A 9,525-nucleotide genomic window follows, 5' to 3' on the forward strand; every position below is an offset into this window, starting at 1 on the left:
TGAAATGTTTTCTCTCATAGAATGAAGTTTGACCAAAGAAAGGGGAAAAAGTGGGGGAGGACTCCTGTGAAAATAGAAGGGAGATCAGTGGAGCAAAAGAAGAGGATAGAAGGGGAGGGAGGAGGAACAGGAAAGGAGAGGAAAAACGAAATGAAATTGACCAAATTGTGCTATGTACATGTGAATACACCTCAGTGAATTTGACCTTTATGTTTATATATAAAGAACTAATTTTTAAAATTATAAATAAATGGAAGGAAGACCAGTAGAGTAGAAGGGAAACAGGAGGAGGGAGAAGGAGAGGAAAAGGGGAAGTACTGGGGACTGAAGTGGAGAAAATTTAATCCATGATGTATAATTATGTCAAAATGGGCTCCACTATTATGTGAAACTATAATGTACTAATAAAACATTCAGAAATAAAAACATATTCTATCTTCAAGAAGATTTACTACTGATATACCACTCTTTAAAATGCATTTTTAATTGATTTTTTAAATTGACAATGCAATACATTACAATTCGTATTACACTTATAGAGCACAGTTTTCATATCTCTGGTTGTATATAAAATATATTCACACCAATTTGTGTCTTTATACATGTACTTTGGATGATTATATGCAAACATAAGTCAAAATGTTATTCAAGTCAAAATGTCTGACTTTCTGTCATCTCATTTTCCCTTTCGTGGTTGAGTCCTGTCACTCTTATTTCAAAACTTAGCTCACATACCACTTTTTCTAAGTAGTCTTCTCTAATTTCTCAGCCAGAATTAACAGTTCCATTCTTTCTTTGAACTTAGACTGAACCAGTAAGAGGAAAGAGCATATGACTCAATAAGTCCCATAGGTATATATGCAAGAGAAATGAAAATAAAATATGTACATAGAAACTTGCACATGAATTTTATATAGCATTATTCATAAGAGCCAAAAAATATCTAAATGACCCCAGATCTGTCAGCTGAATAAAATGTGGTGTATCCATAAAAGGGAATATTATTTGGCAACAAAAAGAAATGAAGTAGTGATACATGCTACACTGTAGGTAAAACATCATGTTATGAAGCCAGTCACCAAAAGACCACATATTGTATGATTCCGTATATATGAAATATCTGGAAAAAATCAAAATATTAGAAACAATTGGTGGAAAAATGGTTGTCACTTGAGTCTGAGGTGTGGGAGGGAGTTACAGAATGACTACTAATAGGTGCAAGCTTTCTTTTGGAGGTAATAAAAATGTTCTAAATTTCTAGAGCCTCCACTCCATCCCCTGCAGGTCTGCTCTGTGTGCCATAGACAGCATGGTCCCAGACATAGCAGTTAGCACTAAGCGGTCTGATAAGCTTTTCTCTACATGTATCACTAATGGACCCTTTATCATGAGCAGAAACTCTGCTTCTGCAGCAAATGGAAATGACAATAAGAAGTTCAAAGGTGACAGCAGGAGTGTGGGAGTCCCCTCCTGCATGATCCATATCTGCAAGCTGCCCAGCGATGTCACAGAGGGCGAGGTCATCTCCCTGGGGTTGCTCTTTGGGAAAGTCACCAACCTCCTGATGCTGAAGGACAAAAACCAGGCCTTCATTGAGATGAACACCCAGGAGGCAGCCAACACATGGTCAACTATTGCACCTCAGTGACACCTGTGCTGCAGCCAGCCCATCTACATTCAGTTCTCCAACTGCAAGGAGCTCAAGACTGACAGGTCCCCAAACCAAGTGCAGCCCAGGAGGCCCTGCAGGCCGTGAACTCAGTCCAGTTGGGGAACCTGGCCTTGACCACCTCGACCACTGCCGAGGATGCTGGGATGGCAATGACTGGGCAGAGACCCGTGCTCAGGATCATCGTGGAGAACGTCTTCTACCCTGTGATCTTCAACGTGCTGCACCAGATCTTCTCCAAGTTCGGCACAGTCCTGAAGATTATCACATTCACCAAGAACAACCACTTCCAGGCGTTACTGCAGTATGCTGACCCTGTGAGCGCCCAGCACACCAAGTTGTCAATGGTCGGGCAAAACATTTACAAGGCCTGCTGCATGCTACGCATTAACTTCTCCAAGCTCACCAGCCCAATGTCAAGTACAATAAGGACAAGAGCCACGATTATAGGCACCCAGACCTGTCCTCTGGGGACAGCCAGCCCTCAATGGACCAGGTCATAGCCACGGCCTTAGGTGCACCTGGTATAATCTCAGCCTCTCCATATGCAGGAGCTGGGTTCCCTCCCACCTTTGCAATTCCTCCAGCCACAGGTCTGTCTGTTCCTAACACGCACGGAGCCCTGGCCCCATTGACCATTCCATCAGTTGCAGCTGCCATGGCTGCCGCAGGCCAAATCACCATCCCAGGCCTGGTGGGGGCTGGGAACTCCGTCCTGCTGATCAGCAACCTCAACCCGGAGAGAGTCACACCCCAAAGCCTCTTTATTCTTTTCAGTGTCTATGGGGACGTGCAGCGGGAGAAGATCTTGTTCAACAAGAAGGAGAATGTGCTGGTGCAGAATGCAGATGGCAGCCAGTCCCAGCTGGCCATGAGCCACCTGAACCGGCACAAGCTGCATGGGAAGCCCATCCACATTAGCTGTTCAAGCACCAGAACGTACAGCTGCTGCGTGAGCCAGGAGGACTGGGGCCTCAACAAGGACTACAGCAACTACCCCCTGCACCCCTTCAAGAAGCCGGCTCCAAGAACTTCCAGAACATCTTCCCGCCCTCCGCCACACTGCACCTCTCCAACATCCTGCCTTCCATCACGGAGGAAGACCTCAAGGTCCTGTTCTCCAGCAACAGGGGCGTGGTCAAGGGGTTCAAATTCTTCCAGAAGGACCACAAAATGGCGCTGATCCAGATGGGCTCCCTGGAGAAGGCGGTGCAGGTGCTCATCGACCTGCACAACCATGACCTGGGCGAGAACCACCTCCTGTGAGTCTCCTTCTCCAAGTCCACCATCTAGGGGCCCAGCCTCCGGCTAGGGTCCCAAGGCACTTCTATCATTCCAGAGAAAAGCCACTTGAAGAAGCAGCTGAAGTGACCTTAACAGACCAGAGATTTTATTTTATTTTATTTTTAAAGTGAAATCAGTTTACCTGCTTTTTAAAAAATTAAATCTAGCTCACCTTGCTGACCTTGTGGTGACTGATGGCTCAGGTGCTTGGAGACTGCAAAAGGGGTCCCCAACCTGCCCAGGGTCAGGCCAGGCCAGACCCAGCACCCTGCCTTGCAGGGTGTGTGGGCATGCGTCCCTCAGGGGGCCCCCAACCATGACTTGGCCTCCTGGTGCCTTAAACCAACCTGCCTTGTAGCAGCACGCCCACCCAAGGTGACCCAGGGACCCAGGGGCTAGGGATCTGCTCCAGGCAAACGCAAAGCCGCCTCCTGCTCCCACGGATCATGTGCCCAGTGCTGGGAGGGAGTGGAGACCAAGGTGCAGGCAGGGCTGGCTGACACCCTCCCATGTCAAGTGACTTGAATCATGTCAAGTGACATGATTCAACCCATGTCCTCCAGCCACCCAGGTCCCCCTCGCCTGGCCAGGCCCAGAGGGCACAAACCCAGCCTCCTTGAGCTTTTAGCCTTTTGTTGTAATCTTTGTATCATATTCTCATGTGGTTGCAGACATCTGTGCCTAGTAATATTTCCAGTTGACCAAATATCCTAATCTTTTTTCATTTATTTGCAGAAGAAATAGTTTTAAGTACCTTTTTATAGGAATAGGATCCAATGTTATGAGTGTGATCTTTCTCTTGGTATTATTTTGTATGCTGTACTTTCTATTTTATTCTTTGTAATCAATTAAATCATAGGCAGGACCCAGCCTCCCCTAGGGGCAGGGCCTTGCTGTGCACTGCCCTCCTCAGTGGCCTTACTCAGCCTCCAAGATCTTCCTAGGAAGACCAGCTCTTGAACTTTCAGGGTTTGTTTGTTTGTTTTTGTTTTTGTTGTTGTTGTTTTTCCTTTTGCTTCAAATTTTGGACCAAAGTCATGTTTCTCTTTCTGTCTGCTCTGATGCTGGGACTCCAGGCGGTGGGAACCTCCAGGTTCTGACCACCTTCCTACCCTGGGGGACGCCTAGGTCCCACCGCGCCAGCAACAGGGCCGGTCTCCTCGGATCCCCAGTTTCAAAGAGTGTGACAAGGGTGTAAATATTTATAATTTTTTATACCTGTTGATATGTGGAGGAGCACATCGGATTTTTTATGGTGACCCATATATTTTGATAACAGCGATTACAGGCTCAGTATTGTACGTGGAGCGCAGTGGCCATGAACACATTCCATTGCCTGTCCTCGGGCTTGTAATACAGAGAGAACTCGGTTAGAGCAGTTTTATAACAACAACAAAAATATTCTAAAATTGATTATGATGATTTCACATACTGAATGTAGTAAAAATTATTGAACATCTTTTAAATAGGTAAATTGAATATTATGTGAATTACATTTAAAAAAAGTCATTTTCTAAAACAAGTGTTTTCTGACTAATTCTCATCACATACAATCTAATTCCTTGGACAAGAGCATTCTTTTATTTAATGAATACCTGTTGAGTATCTACTAGATACTGCTTCAGACAGTTATTTTTTTTTGTTATTTTTTGCTTTTTTTGTATTATGAAATTATTTTTCTTGGTGTTTATTGTCCTATCTGTACAATGTATAAAGATTTTATTCTTATGATTTATCTTGATCTCCACCATATATAAGTGGCTATTATTTTTATTAAGTTTAAGTTTTTAGGATCAGATTATGTATCTAAATTCTATTAGGAATTTTTAACTTTTGTGGCAGTTTATACTAAAGAGAAAAATGTTACCATGTTTCATGTTAGCCACTGAGTTTTATGTTTCTTATTGCTACCAGTATATCCATTATGGATTGAATAAAAGAATTTCTTTTTTCTTGGGTGATTCTGAGCATTGTCCTCTAGCTCTGTATTAGGGTTTAGGGAACAAAGTTCTTCAGGGTTCACATTTCCTACTTTTGACAGACTTGCTAAGTCATGGACACAACCGTGAAGGAATACATTGTTGAAAACATAGTGTCCAGCAAGAGAGCAGAGAATGTTTTGGGATATAGTGAGGGACAAGACTGGAAAGTGTATTGAGGGTTAGATTGTGTGAATGCCAACATAAAAATCGGGCTTACTTCAGTAGGCAATATGATCTTTTAAAATTTTTTTTAGATGTAGATGGGCACAATACCTCAATTTATTTATTTATCTGTTGTGCTGAGGATTGAATCCCAGTGAATTACACATGCTAGGCAAGCACTCTATCATTGAGACATAATCCCAGTCCAGCAAATGATCTTGAACTCACTTTTTTACTGAGTCTAAAATTATAACAAGATCAGTATAGGAAATTTGGAAAATGCATAAAATTACCAAGAAGGAAAAATGTTAACCATTAGCAGTTACCACAAATAACATTTTGGAGTATAGATTTCTAGTTTCCTCCAATTAATTTCTTTGCATAGTTGAAACTAAGTTGCATGCACATATTTTAACTTGGTTTTATTTAAAGCTGACAATATAAAAATAAGCATTTTCCAAGTTGTTAAGAACTTTAGCATATGTTATTTTAATAGTGCCATACATAATATTCTTTCAGGATTGGAATGTAAATTAAAGATTGTTCATTTTGGAAATCCTTTTTGTTTCCAATTTACTGCATTTATCTTTTATAGATATTTCTTTTTGATCTCTGAATGTAAGGTGCAAGCAAGGTGTATGAAGGTATGTAGGGGGTGGAGGGATAGCAAATAGAACAATACTCAAGGGCCAGAGGTTGGAATTTTGGTAGCAAAAGACCTGTTTCAATAAAATGACGGGCATAATACACAAATACAAATATGAAAAATAAAATGGCTCTGGCACTGTGCGGATACATGGGGTGGGGTTAGAGCTGCTGTCTTTATTTGACAAGACATTAGCGAGCTCTGAAGGAGACCTTTCATTGAGTTCTAGGAGCAAAAACCAGGTTTTCATTACTAAGCAAGTGAGCAGGCGGTGAAGCTCAGAAGGATGGAGTGTAACTGTACTTTTGGAAGGTTTGTTGATGAAGAGAAGGAGAAAAATGGAATGAGGTAAAAGGGGGGAAACAAGAACAAGTAGCAATTTTATTTTATGTATTTATTTTTTTTTTGAAATTTAGAAACAAATTTTATTTAAGATCTGAAATACAATTCCTAAAATATCAACTTCTCCATAAAACTGTGGCTACACAATAATTCATTGCCTCTATCATGTTAGAACGTGCATTAGACTCAAATACAAAAACCATGAAACAAACCACCATCCTTCAACAATTTGAGCAAGGATAGAATGCATAAGGAACAACATAGATAGATTTGCAGAGGATGGGCTGTTTTACTTCAAGCACCATAAAAAAAAAGAGCACAAATGCATGGGTTTTCGTTATATACATTAAGTTGAACCTTTGGCACTAGGAATCAGGGCGTTTCGTCACATAGCATTTAACACATATTAGAAAGTTGTGTAGTGTCAAAGGGATAGAACCACCAGCATTCAAGCAATGTTGTCAACTAGGCAATAAAATGTTCTACTGAATGTTTTCTTCTTTATCTAATTACTGCATACACTGGTAGCAACTTTGAAATGAGGAAAGGAGCTTGTACTCCTTTTATTTTGTTCAAACAGAACAGAAAACAAACTGAAACATAAGCCCTGTTATACATTAACAATTTTAAAGAACATCAATTTTACAAAGAAAGGACTAAGAACAGAAAGTTTATACAGACCCTCACTGGGCTTTACGGTGGTACTCAGCAGAAGCCACTTTGTAATCACTGGCAGTAAACAGATGCAGGATTCTTTGCCAGATATTTTAGCAAATCATGCAGATAGCCCAACAATAATGCAAGGCTCTTCTCATCAAGGGGTGTATGGACCAACATTGCTCCAATTCTTACAAATAATCTCAGTAAGTGTGGCACTCCATAAAACTGGGACATTGGCACATCAGGGTGGGCCAAAGGATCTCAGCATAATGGGGCCTCTCAAATTTGTAGAGCAGCTGAGTGCCCAACATCAAATTGAAATGCTCTTTTATTCCTGCCACAACTTCATTAACCGCATATTCCTTGTTATCAACATTCCCCTGTGATTTCTTACAAGTGGCATACTCTTCCAGAATGGCATCTACATTCTGCTTAGCTGGGAGCTGAAACAGCTGCTTCTGCCTGGTTTCCAAGTCCCAGTCTCCACGAGCCATGGTTTTAATTCTTCAGGAATCTTCACTTTAACTTCCATTCTATTCTTAAATGCCTCTTCACTTTCCACAGTGGGGTCAGCCCGGCCCTTTTCTTCCATGGGGTCTGGGGTGCTTCACTGGTACTGCTACCATCTCCATTTCCAGGGGTCTTCTTTTTGTTCTTTCTTGTCTTCCTCACAGATCCCGAAGAGGGGTTTTCTGCAGAGCGACCCCCCATCTTCCTGAGAGAGCTGGCTCAAGATTCTTTGGCTGTGGAGCAGCTGTCTTCTTTCCTGAGGAGGCCCCTCTCATCTTACTTCTCTGCATGTTGCTTCCAGTTGGTTTTATAAAGTTGTCTTCTTCGGCAGATTGTTGTCCACGAGTTTGAGAACCCTGCTTTCTGGAACTCATTCAACCCTGTTTTTATTCCAACCAACAATCTTCCTTGTTTCCCTTCCAAGAACTCCTAGTGATTTCCCAGATGGAATCTTACAGATCTTCTGGGATGATCTGAAAGGATGAATTGAGAGACACAGCCCAAGGCTCTGCAATCAGGGATGGTTCTGCAAACAGGATCAGATCTCCTGATCCTTACTGTAAGGCAAACTTAGCTTTTCTGATGGTGATCTGAAACAAGAATCCAGTTCTTTCCAGCAGCCGACGTGTGATCACTGCCGTCCCTCCAACTGCCATAGTCTTATGTATTTATTTTTAAAGATAGAGACTGAAACATTGTTAGGGTAAAGGTATAGTATAAGAGAAAATAGGAAGATGGGATTGTGGCTCATCAGTAGTGCACTTGCCCGGATTGTGTGAGGCACTGGGTTCGAATCTCAATACCGCATATAAACAACTAAAAAAACAAAAGAGAGAGAGAGGGAGAAAATAGGGATATGAGTATTAAAAACAAACTGAAGATTGGAAGTCCATCTGCTGTTTTACATTTTTTTCTTTTTTGTCTTAACCCTGGTAATTAGTTTCAGAAGAAATTTTCAGACTCCTCCTAATCATTTGGTATTTTCATGAATTGTGGCTTAGAATCTGACTTACACTCAAGACCTATTTTAGCCTGAAGAAATGAGGAACTACACATAATGTTGATTTTAGACTTTGCATGTTTGCTATTGTTTCATATGAGTCATCAGTAGCATAGCATTAGAATAAGCTCATTTAATAATATCCTCGCTGAAATTTTATGTTTCAATAGCAGTTTTCTGGGAATTCTCTAGTGCTGATGTGTAAACAAATTATTAACATTTTATCTCCTATTGTTAATCTTTTTTGACCTGTTCAGGTTCCAAGTAAGTTTTATATTTTTAAAATATCACCTCTATGTCTCATCTGTGCATTTTGGTCATTCCGTATTGTTAATAAATGACTTCTAGCAAGCTCACCTGACTATCTTGCTTGGACTGTTCTGTGAACATTGCAATTTTCATGTACAAGATATGAACAACTTCAGATATATTAGCTCCAGCAAAGTCATTAAAAAGATTGTTCATAGAGCTTGCAAAAAAGGTAATTGGTTCTAAAATTTTGTTTTAGAGTAAAGTAATAAAGAATCATTTATAAGCAACTGTAAATGAGTCACTATAAATGACACTTACAATTTCTACTAATGGAAAAATAATCAACAAACTAGTAATACAGATAATATGTATTTGAAATTAAATAAGTTGAGAATTGTAAATTCATTATACTAATAAATTGTCAGGCTTCCTTCAGCAACCAGGAACTCAGTAATAACTGCAATATCAGCACTTAGCATTTCTTCATTTGAGAAAACTAATATATCAGCTGGTAACAAGTCAAAATGAATTTGAAAACTGTTTTTGCTTCTCTAGCTTATATAAAACCTAGCGGCAATATAACTCTCTGCTGTATTATATTGCCTTCAAAGCAACATCTGTTTAGCATTCAAAATAATTAAGAAGATGTTTTAAATATTTTTTTGTAGTTTCTCTAACTCACCTACCTTATACACTCTTAGGTTTCCTAGATGTGAGGAGTGGTGTAAAACAGGTCAAGTGATGCATAAATATGAAGATTATTTGTACTAATCATGATCATTATCAGCAGGAGATTCCACAGTAAAACTGTGCCACTATTGCACCAAAAAACAATTCAACTCCTACAAGAAAATATAGGATCAACATCCCAGCATACAGGCATAGGCAATGACTTTCTCAATAGGACCCCTAAAGCTCAGGAAATAATGCTAAGTGTTAATAAATAGGATGGCTCCAAATTAAAAGGCTTCTGCACAGCAAAGGCAACAATTAGGAATAGAAAGAGAGAACCTACAGA

The 9,525-nt window shown here is 40.4% G+C and overlaps 2 pseudogenes; one reads left to right on the forward strand and one right to left on the reverse strand.

Annotated features, from left to right (window-relative positions):
• The first annotated feature begins 1,306 nt into the window (after positions 1–1,306).
• Positions 1,307–2,962, forward strand: LOC143403647 (polypyrimidine tract-binding protein 1 pseudogene; annotated as a pseudogene).
• A 3,806-nt stretch (positions 2,963–6,768) lies between these two features.
• On the reverse strand, positions 6,769–7,657 carry LOC143404264 (mortality factor 4-like protein 2; annotated as a pseudogene).
• Positions 7,658–9,525: the final 1,868 nt, after the last annotated feature.

The sequence above is a fragment of the Callospermophilus lateralis genome, chromosome 7 (genome assembly GCF_048772815.1).
Source record: "Callospermophilus lateralis isolate mCalLat2 chromosome 7, mCalLat2.hap1, whole genome shotgun sequence".
Classification (NCBI taxonomy): Eukaryota; Metazoa; Chordata; class Mammalia; order Rodentia; family Sciuridae; genus Callospermophilus; species Callospermophilus lateralis.